Source organism: Henckelia pumila, chromosome 3 (genome assembly GCF_033568475.1).
Source record: "Henckelia pumila isolate YLH828 chromosome 3, ASM3356847v2, whole genome shotgun sequence".
NCBI lineage: Eukaryota > Viridiplantae > Streptophyta > Magnoliopsida > Lamiales > Gesneriaceae > Henckelia > Henckelia pumila.
This window is the reverse complement of record NC_133122.1, coordinates 166036746-166046421: the sequence shown is the minus strand read 5'-3', so window position 1 is coordinate 166046421 and position 9676 is coordinate 166036746.

The window sequence follows — 9676 nt, the reverse complement described above, 5'->3', positions numbered from 1 at the left end:
GTTTTCTTGGCTTTTCTACATCAATTATCTTTTCCAGTGGTAACTCAGCCAAATGTTTTTTTCCACCCATTCCCAAATGAGAATCTTGAGTGATTAACGACTTCTTACCCTTCATTTTTGCTAATCGCTGCCACTCAACCTTTCTGGATTTATCCGCCTTTATCTCGAAATCCCCTCTCATCTCTAACTCAATAGTATCCATATCCTCTGAAATAAGTCCAAGATCTTGACTGACTTCCTTTGACTGAGAACCCTCCAGTAGCCCACTCTGTTTATCTGTAAGAGGCATCTCTTCTGAGCTTAACGGAATGTTTGTCACCATGTAAGAGGATTTTTTAGAAGCCCCTGCTCCCGGCGCACGAAGCCAATTACCAAAGTCGGGATTAGTCTCATACTTAGTCCCCTCGAAACAATCTCTCATCACATGTCCAATTCTACCACAACCAAAGCAACAATTCGGAAGACGCTCATATAAAAGAATTATACATATGTTCTCCTCCGAATCTTTAGATGTCACCCAAATTCCTTTTTTCAATGGTTGATTTAAATGCCAGCGAAGCCGAACCCTAGCAAATTTCCCCAAACACAATCCGTCATCATCTGTGTCTACGTCACTAACCAAACCGATTTGCCCTCCTATACTTCGAATAATTTCAGAATGCATAAAAGCTAGAGGTAAATTATGAAGTTGTACCCAAACTTCAATATCTTCAAATAAGATCTCAGAAGGCTTTTGCAAACCAGTTGGTACCTTAAAGATGACCAAGTCTTTGAAGAAGTTCCAAGGCCCCTCATTTAATGCTCGTCTTCTATCCACCGACGACTTGAAGTTAAAAGAAAGATATTTACACCTACTACCTCCACTTCAACATGTTTAGTTGCTTGGAGAATCTTTGGCATATGTGACAGGTTTCTCTGATTTTTTGGGGCCAGAGGGTTGTTTGATCAAGACGTTAAAGACATGTTTATGGAAGATGTATTTCTGGGTATCAAACACGTGTAGAAGGGCCAATGGTGCGGCTCATGAGCTAGCAAGATATGCTCTAAGAACTCAACAAGAAAGACTTTTGATATAATATTATGTGAGTTTTCAAAAAAAAAAAATAAAATATTTAATTCATGTCATAAACTAAAAAAGTTATTAATTGAAAGCTATCTTAATTTCTTTATCTATAAATCTAAAAAAATTATTAATTTGTGGCTTATTTTTAACTTTATCGTTATAGCTATGTTTTTAGTCTATTAAATTTGTTTAATGTAATATTCTTATTATTAAACTTTTAAGAAAAACAAAAAATTAAACGAATCATTAAATTTCACCATTTGATTCAAGGCAAGTGAAATCATATCATAAGTCGAGATTCAATTTCACTTATTTCAGAAATGTATTCTACTCCTTTATTCAATCATTCATTTATTTTTTGGGATTTGATAATCTAGCTAGATTTATTGATGTTTCAGTTTTTAGGAAAAAAGATTATAAAACTAATGGTGATGACTAATTGTGTAATATTTTTGAAAATTTTAGGGATCAAAAACTATAAGACTAAAATTATTTTCTCTGTCCTCGCGATTCTTACAAATTTGTTTGCTTTTGTGGATGTTATTGCCATTTCTTATAGCTTTGAGAGGTTGTTTTAGTCATCTTTGCTCTTAGCTCAGTGTTGTATTTAATTTTAGTGTTGTCATTAATTTATCTATAAAAGTGTGACTTTAATTATGAATTTACAAATTTTTCCCCGTGGTTCTTACAAATTTGTTGACTTTTGTGGGTGTGATTGTCATTTATTTTAGCTTTGAAATGTTGTTTTGGTCATCTTTGCTCTTCGCTGAGTGTTGTCTTTAATTTAGGTAGTATTTGGTAAATTTTTTTTGTAACACCTAGTATTTTTAGTACTTAAATTCGCATGCATAATTAGGGATTTTATTTATTTAAAATTTTAGATTTTGGGTTAAATAATTATGTGAAACTATTTGTGCATGTTTTAAGTTATTTTGAAGCATTTAACCCATAATTAGAGATTTTTTTTCATGATTTATGGAAATTTAGTTATTTTATCGCGTAGACGGGACCGTGGACGGACGAGATGACAACTTTCTACCCAAATTATTTTATGAGTTTTTTTAGAGCCCAAAAATATTATTTTGAGTTTTATTTCCTCAAAATTTTCAGTATTTGATTTTATATAATTTTAGGAGTCCCTTTTTATCCAAATTTAGCCAAAATATTGACTTTTAATTACCTTTAAAATTCCCTAAAATTTATATTTCGGGATTTTAAATTTGTTATCAGATTCTTACTTATTATTTAGAGTTTTTAAGTTATATATATTTTATATTTAAAACCCTTATTAATATTTTAATTATCCAAAACCTTATTTTATTGAAATTACACCCTAAATCTACCCAAACACACGCCTTCAAGCTTTCAGCCGCCACCCCCTCCCTTGTTCTTCACCTCCTTCATCGTGCCAGCCCAGAAAACCCCATAGGAGATCGATTTTAAGCTTCCAAGGTGGTTGATCATCGTCCCGTCGTCCCGGAATCGTCATCTACGCCTACTTCTCTTCAACCTTCGGTGCTAGGCATGTTTCTTTTCGTTTTTCTTTATGCCATATCAGTGTTTATGCGTGTGTGTGTAAGCATCAGTTTTATTCAAGAATTTTCAGAGAAATCGAGATTGGTTTGGTTGTATGCGCCTTGTTCATGTATTTGTTGAATCATGCTCACGTTTTATTTGCCATGGGTGCGTCCAGCTGCTGGCCAAGGGTTCCTAGGCTGTGTGAGGGTGGTCTGGACTCGAGTGGCTCGAGTGGTTCGAGCCAAACGAGCCCAGGTAAGGGCTGGTGCAAGATCGGGTCCCTTTTGTACGCAGTTTAGGGTTCAGAGGAAGGGGTGATCGGCTAGGTGGCTAGGGCTACATGGGGCTGGGGTTGTGGTCAGGTTAGGACCGCCCAGACGTGGGCTACGTCTGGGCGGCGGAGCTCCGGCCAGGGGCGGCCGGAGCAGGCCTCCATGGCTGCTGCTCGCGGCCGAGGGCTGCGCAAGAGGGGGTATCGGGTTTTAGGGTTAGAGTGGATCCGGGTCGGGTCTGAAAAGTCATGGGTTATGTTAGTTGGGTCCGGGTTCGGGTTAAGTGAGTCGGGCTCGGGTATTTTTATTTTTAAGTTTTAAGTTTAATTAAGTGTTAAATGGGCCTAACTAAATCCCAAAAATTTAATTGTGTTCCATTTAATTATTTGGATTGAATTTAATTGTTATTGGGTTTAATTAAATTAAATTAAGTTAGCCCAATAATTTTATGGGCTTGGGAGTCCATGGAAATTATTGGGCCAGTCTTTGGGTTTTTGGGCCCATTGGGCCAGATTAAGTTGTTATTGGGCCAAGTGTGTGCTAATGGGCTTTAATTGATTTATTGGGCTTAGAAATGTGTTAATGTGCTTAAGTATGTTAATGGGCCAGTCTCAGTGTTAATGGGCCAGAATTTAAGAAAATGGGCTTGAGTGTTAGGGCCAGCAGTTCAGTACAAACCATGAGAAATTGCATGTGTCCTAATTATATATTTAATTATTTTATGCATGAAAGTTATTTTAGTATTTATATGTTAGTATAAAAATTAAATTAAATATATATGAAGGACACACATTTTATTTAAGTACACGCATTCATGAAATAATTTTATGGCATGATTTCATGTTTAAGGTTGAGCAAGAAAATAATTTTATGTTGGAAGTTGAAGTAGTGTGAAAATTTAAGGGGGGCAAGTCCCCACATGTTAAGGGCAGTTTACTGTCAATTTAAGGGTAGTTTACTACCAGCAAGAGGTGATTCGTCACCGCCGCGTACGTTGGTTTTAAGAGACTGATCAGTCGAACCATTTAAGTTTAAGGTTACACTATGAATATGACCATGCGATGTTAGAAAAATGTTATGCTCGACGATGTGTAAGTATGTATTATATGATTATATTTAAGATCAAGTTTAAGCAAGATTTTAAGTTATGATTCATGATTTTTTTTAAGCATGCTCATTCATGTATATGTTATGTATTAGTATTTCAATGATTTAAATTATTTTAAATCCTTGTTATGTTAGCATGTTGGGCCTTTAGGCTCACTACACTTATATGGTGCAGGTGAGTACGTAGAGGAAGATGTAGTACCTACCGGCGGCGAGGACGTATGAGCAGACAGGCAGTGATCCCCCACGGCCGTCGTCTGAGTCATTATGAATATTTTTAAGAATTTTAAACTCTGTTATTTATTTATTTTTTTTAAGTTTTTTCAGTGGCGAATTTTAATACTATTTTTATTAAGTAATTTTATTGCATGCAAACTTTTAAGTTAATTGTTTTGACAGTATTTTATTTAAGTTTGACTCAGATATTTAAGTATGAAATGTTGCATTTTATTTAAGTTATTTTTAAATCTGTTTATTGTTGTGCATATATGTATGGGCATGTATGTACATTTATTTTACTTAGTTTTAAAATTTTTTTTTTCCGCATATGTTATTTTAGAAAATTTGGTCGTTTCAATTGGTATCAGAGCCGCGTTCTTGGAGGGGTCATCACTGCTATGCGAGCTCAGAAATCCACGCTACCGGTCTGTAAGTTTTAATTGCTTTTAGTATGATTTAGTAGTAGCATGTTTAAGACTTAAGCATTTATGTTAGCAAAAAATTTTTAAGTACTTAGTTATGCATGGCGATTTACATAAAGAAATATGTGGTGGTGCAGAATGCCTCCGAGACCAGTTAACAGGCGTGGGGGATCCCCACCTCCGCAGAACCCTCTTTCAGCATTGGAGCAGACCAATTCAAACATGATGGCTGAGATTACTGCTTTGTTGGAACAGCAGGCGGAACGTCCGAGACTTTCCCATGATGAGGACGTGGCTGAGAGGTTCCAGAAGAAGGGACCGAAGGAGTTCACAGGTGCCACAGATTCACTCGTTGCTGAGGGGTGGATCCGTTCTTTGGAGAGCATCTTTGATTATATGGGGTTGACTGATGCGGACAAGGTGAGATGCGCAGTGTACATGCTGAAGGGTGATGCAGACTTATGGTGGGAGAGTGCATCACGAGGAGTGAATCTGACTACTATGCTACGGGCAGACTTCCGGAGGATGTTTTACTCCAAGTATTTCACCGAGGACGTGCGCAGCCGCATGATTCGAGAGTTCATGAGTCTCCGACAGGGGGACAAGACCGTTGTGGAGTACATCCGACAGTTCGAGAGGGGCTGTCACCTTGTGCCGGATTGCTGGGAGTGCACCTGAGAAGATGAGACAGTTTATTGAGGGGCTCAGGGCAGAAATCAAGCATGACGTTCGCATGTCGGACGTCCCTACTTATGAGGCTGCAGTCAGTAGAGCCTTGCGTTCTGAGGAGGGTAGGAGAGAGATCCAGAGGGAACAGCAGAGTAAGAGGCAGTTTCAGTCTGGGTTTCAGCGACCATCTTCGCAGACTCCTGCGAAGAAGCAGTTTACTGGGCCGTCTAAGGGCCCGAACCAGCAGAAGCCACAGCAGTAGAGACAGCAGCCTAGGGGCGGGGCCCCTAATACTGGAGGACATCCTACTTGCCTGAAGTGCCAGAAGATGCATCCGGGACTATGTCTTCTAGGAGCAGGCGTCTGTTTTCATTGTAAAGAGCCAGGGCACCAGATGGCCAATTTCCCGAGGAATAAGAACACTACAGGGAGAGTGTTCGTGATGCATGCCGAGGAGGCAGACCCAGATACCTCCTTGATCACCGGTATATCTTACCCCTAGCATTTTATGATTTCTTCTTTTGGGTAAGATTTTCGATTTTTGTTTGTGGAATAATTTGTTATTTGGGTTACCTATCTGCATTTTAGAATAAGAAGCATGTTTTACTTGTGATTAGAATTAAGGGTTATTAGTGACTCATCTTTGGGGAAAAGTTTAGTAGTAGTATGAAATTGTTGGGATTCTTCTGCGTGCAGGGAGAATTCTAGTTGGAGGCAACTCCACGTTTGCGTTGCTAGATTCAGGGGCTACGCATTCGTTTATCTCCCTGGAGTTTATCAGACGGATAGGCATCACCCCTGAGATTGCCGACAATGGTTATGATGTCACTATGCCGTCAGGACAGATTATTACTACCTCTAGTGTCATCCGAGAGCTGGAGTTGGAGCTACAGGGGCACTCCATTCGCGCAGATGTAGTGGTTTTGCCGTTGAGAGGATTTGATTTGATATTGGGTATGGACTGGTTGACAGTCAATGGAGCTTCGATTGATTTTCGTCGGAGGACAGTGTCAGTGAAACCGTCGGAAGGCGACCCGTTTACTTTTCATGCATCTCAGAGCAGTGATATTCCTCAGGTAATATCTTATATTCAGGCGAGGAAGCTGTTGAGATGGGGTTTCCGAGGTTTTCTAGCGAGTATTGTCACGGCCTCAGAACCATCAAGCAGATCATTATCAGAGATAGAGGTGGTTCGTGATTTTCCGGACGTCTTTCCGGAGGTTGTTGCAGGAATTCCACCAGTGAGAGATGTGAAGTTCAGTATCGACTTAGTGCCAGACACCGTGCCTATCTCAAAGGCACCGTACCGACTTGCTCCTACCGAGATGAAAGAGTTTAAGGAGCAGATTCAGGAGTTATTAGAGAAAGGCTTTGTTCGTCCTAGCTTTTCTCCATGGGGAGCTCCAGTGTTATTTGTGAAGAAGAAGGATGGCAGTATGAGACTGTGCATCGATTATCGAGAGCTCAATAGGGTCACAGTGAAGAATAAGTACCCTCTGCCGAGGATAGAGGAATTATTTGATCAGTTGCAGGGAGCTTCGGTGTTCTCCAAAATCGACCTGCGATCTGGTTATCATCAGCTGCGAGATAGAGATGCAGATGTGTCCAAGACTGCTTTCCGGACACGTTATGGGCATTACGAGTTCTTAGTGATGCCATTTGGGCTGACCAATGCTCCAGCGGTTTTCATGGATCTCATGAACCGCGTATTTCAGCCGTATCTTGATCAGTTCATCATAGTCTTCATTGATGATATCTTGATCTACTCTAGGAGCATTGAGGAGCATAGACAGCATCTACAGACAGCCTTGCAGACTTTGAGGGAGCAGCGTTTGTATGCCAAGTTCAGTAAGTGCGAGTTTTGGCTTGAGCAAGTGGCATTTCTTGGCCACATTATTTCGAGAGATGGGATTGCAGTGGATCAGTCGAAGGTTGAGGCAGTGCAAAAATGGGGTATTCCGAGGAATGCTTCGGAGATTCGCAGTTTCTTGGGTTTGGCAGGATATTATAGGAAGTTCATCAAGGGTTTTTTCTCTATTGCAGTACCCTTGACTTCCTTAACCAAGAAGAATGCAAAGTTTATTTGGAGTTCAGACTGTCAGAGGAGCTTCGATCAGCTGAAGGAAGCACTCACTACCGCACCGGTTTTGGCGATGACAGTACCACACGAGGAGTTAGTGGTGTACACCGACGCGTCTAAGCTAGGTTTAGGTGCAGTACTTATGCAGGGTGGTAAGGTTATTGCTTATGCGTCGAGGCAGTTAAAGATTCATGAGCAGAACTACCCGACACATGACTTGGAGTTAGCAGCAGTGGTCTTCGCTTTGAAAATCTGGAGGCACTATCTGTATGGCGAGAAGTGCAAGATTTTCACTGATCATAAGAGCCTAAAGTACTTTTTCACTCAGAAGGAGTTGAACATGAGACAACGGAGATGGTTGGAGTTGGTGAAGGATTACGACTGTGACATTAGCTACCATCCAGGTAAAGCTAATGTAGTGGCCGATGCTTTGAGTCGAAAGTCGTCAATGGCATCGTGTTTGACAGTGCAGTTACCACTGCAGAGCGAGATTCAGAGGTTTGATTTGGAGTTTTACTCGAGTGGTCATGCACCGAGCTTGTCAGTGTTGACGGCGCAGCCGATTCTACGAGATCGGATCAGAGATGGACAGCCTGCTGATGAGGAGTTACAGCGTTGGAGGCAGAGAGATGAGGCCAAGGGTGGTCTTCTTTATACAGTTGTGGATGGCATTGTTCAGTACCGTGGTAGGATGTGAGTATCGAACTTCGATCAGTTGAGAGCTAAGATTTTAGCAGAGGCTCACACATCTCCGTACTCCATTCACCCCGGAAGTACGAAGATGTACCGAGATTTGCAGCTATTGTATTGGTGGCCCGGGATGAAGAGAGACATCGGGAGAGTTGTGTCAGAGTGCTTGACTTGTCAGCAGGTCAAGGCAGAGCATCAGCGTCCAGCAGGACTTCTTAGACCTCTTCCTATTCCGGAATGAAAATGGGAGAACATTACGATGGACTTTGTAGTTGGTTTACCGAGGAGTGCCAAAGGTTGCACAGCTATTTGGGTGATCGTGGATAGACTCACCAAGTCAGCTCATTTCTTGCCAGTGAGGACTACTTACTCATTGACACAGTATGCGGAGCTTTACATCAAGGAGATTGTTAGACTGCATGACATACCAGTGTCGATTGTGTCAGACAGAGATCCGAGATTTACGTCTGCATTCTGGAAGAGTCTACATACAGCATTGGGGACTCGACTACTGTTCAGCACAGCTTTTCATCCCCAGACAGATGGTCAGTCTGAGAGGGTGATACAGATTCTTGAGGACTTACTGAGAGCCTGTGTCATCGATTTTCAGGGCTCATGGGAGACGAGATTGCCATTAGTGGAGTTTACCTATAAAAACAGCTTTCAGGCGTCTATAGGTATGGCTCCTTACACAGCTTTGTATGGGAGGAGATGCAGATCTCCTATTCATTGGGATGAGGTTGGAGAGAGGATTCTATTGGGTCTTGAGATAGTGCAGCAGACTGCTGATATTGTGACTCAGATTCGGAATCGCATGAGGACTGCTCAGAGTCGTCAGAAGAGTTATGCAGATACTCGACGACGAGATTTGGAGTTCGCTGTAGGTGATCACGTATTCCTGAAGGTGTCACCTATGAAGGGAGTAGTGCGATTTGGCCGAAGAGGCAAGCTTAACCCTAGATATATAGGGCCATTTGAGATCTTGGAGAGAGTTGGCACTTTGGCATACCGATTAGCACTACCGCTGGGGCTTGCAGCAGTGCACGACGTCTTCCATGTATCCATGCTGCGGAGATACGTCTCAAATCCGGCACATGTACTAGATCACGAGCCTTTGCGGTTAGCACCGGATCTAGTATTTGAGGAGAGGCCCGTTTGGATCTTAGCCAGAGAGGAGCGGAGATTGAGGACGCGGGTCATACCGATGGTCAAAGTCCAGTAGTTGAATCACTCCGAAGAGGAAGCCACTTGGGAGACCGAGGCAGACATGAGAACTCGCTACCCAGAGCTATTCGGGTAAGTACTTTAATTTCGAGGACGAAATTCAAATTAAGGGGGGGGGGGGGGGGGGAGAATTGTAACACCCAATATTTTTAGTACGTAAATTCGCATGCATAATTAGGGATTTTATTTATTTAAAATTTTAGATTTTGGGTTAAATAATTATGTGAAACTATTTGTGCATGTTTTAAGTTATTTTGAAGCATTTAACCCATAATTAGAGATTTTTTTCATGATTTATGGAAATTTAGTTATTTTATCGCGTAGACGGGACCGTGGACGGACGAGATGACAACTTTCTACCCAAATTATTTTATGAGTCTTTTTAGAGCTTAAAAATTATTTTGAGTTTTAT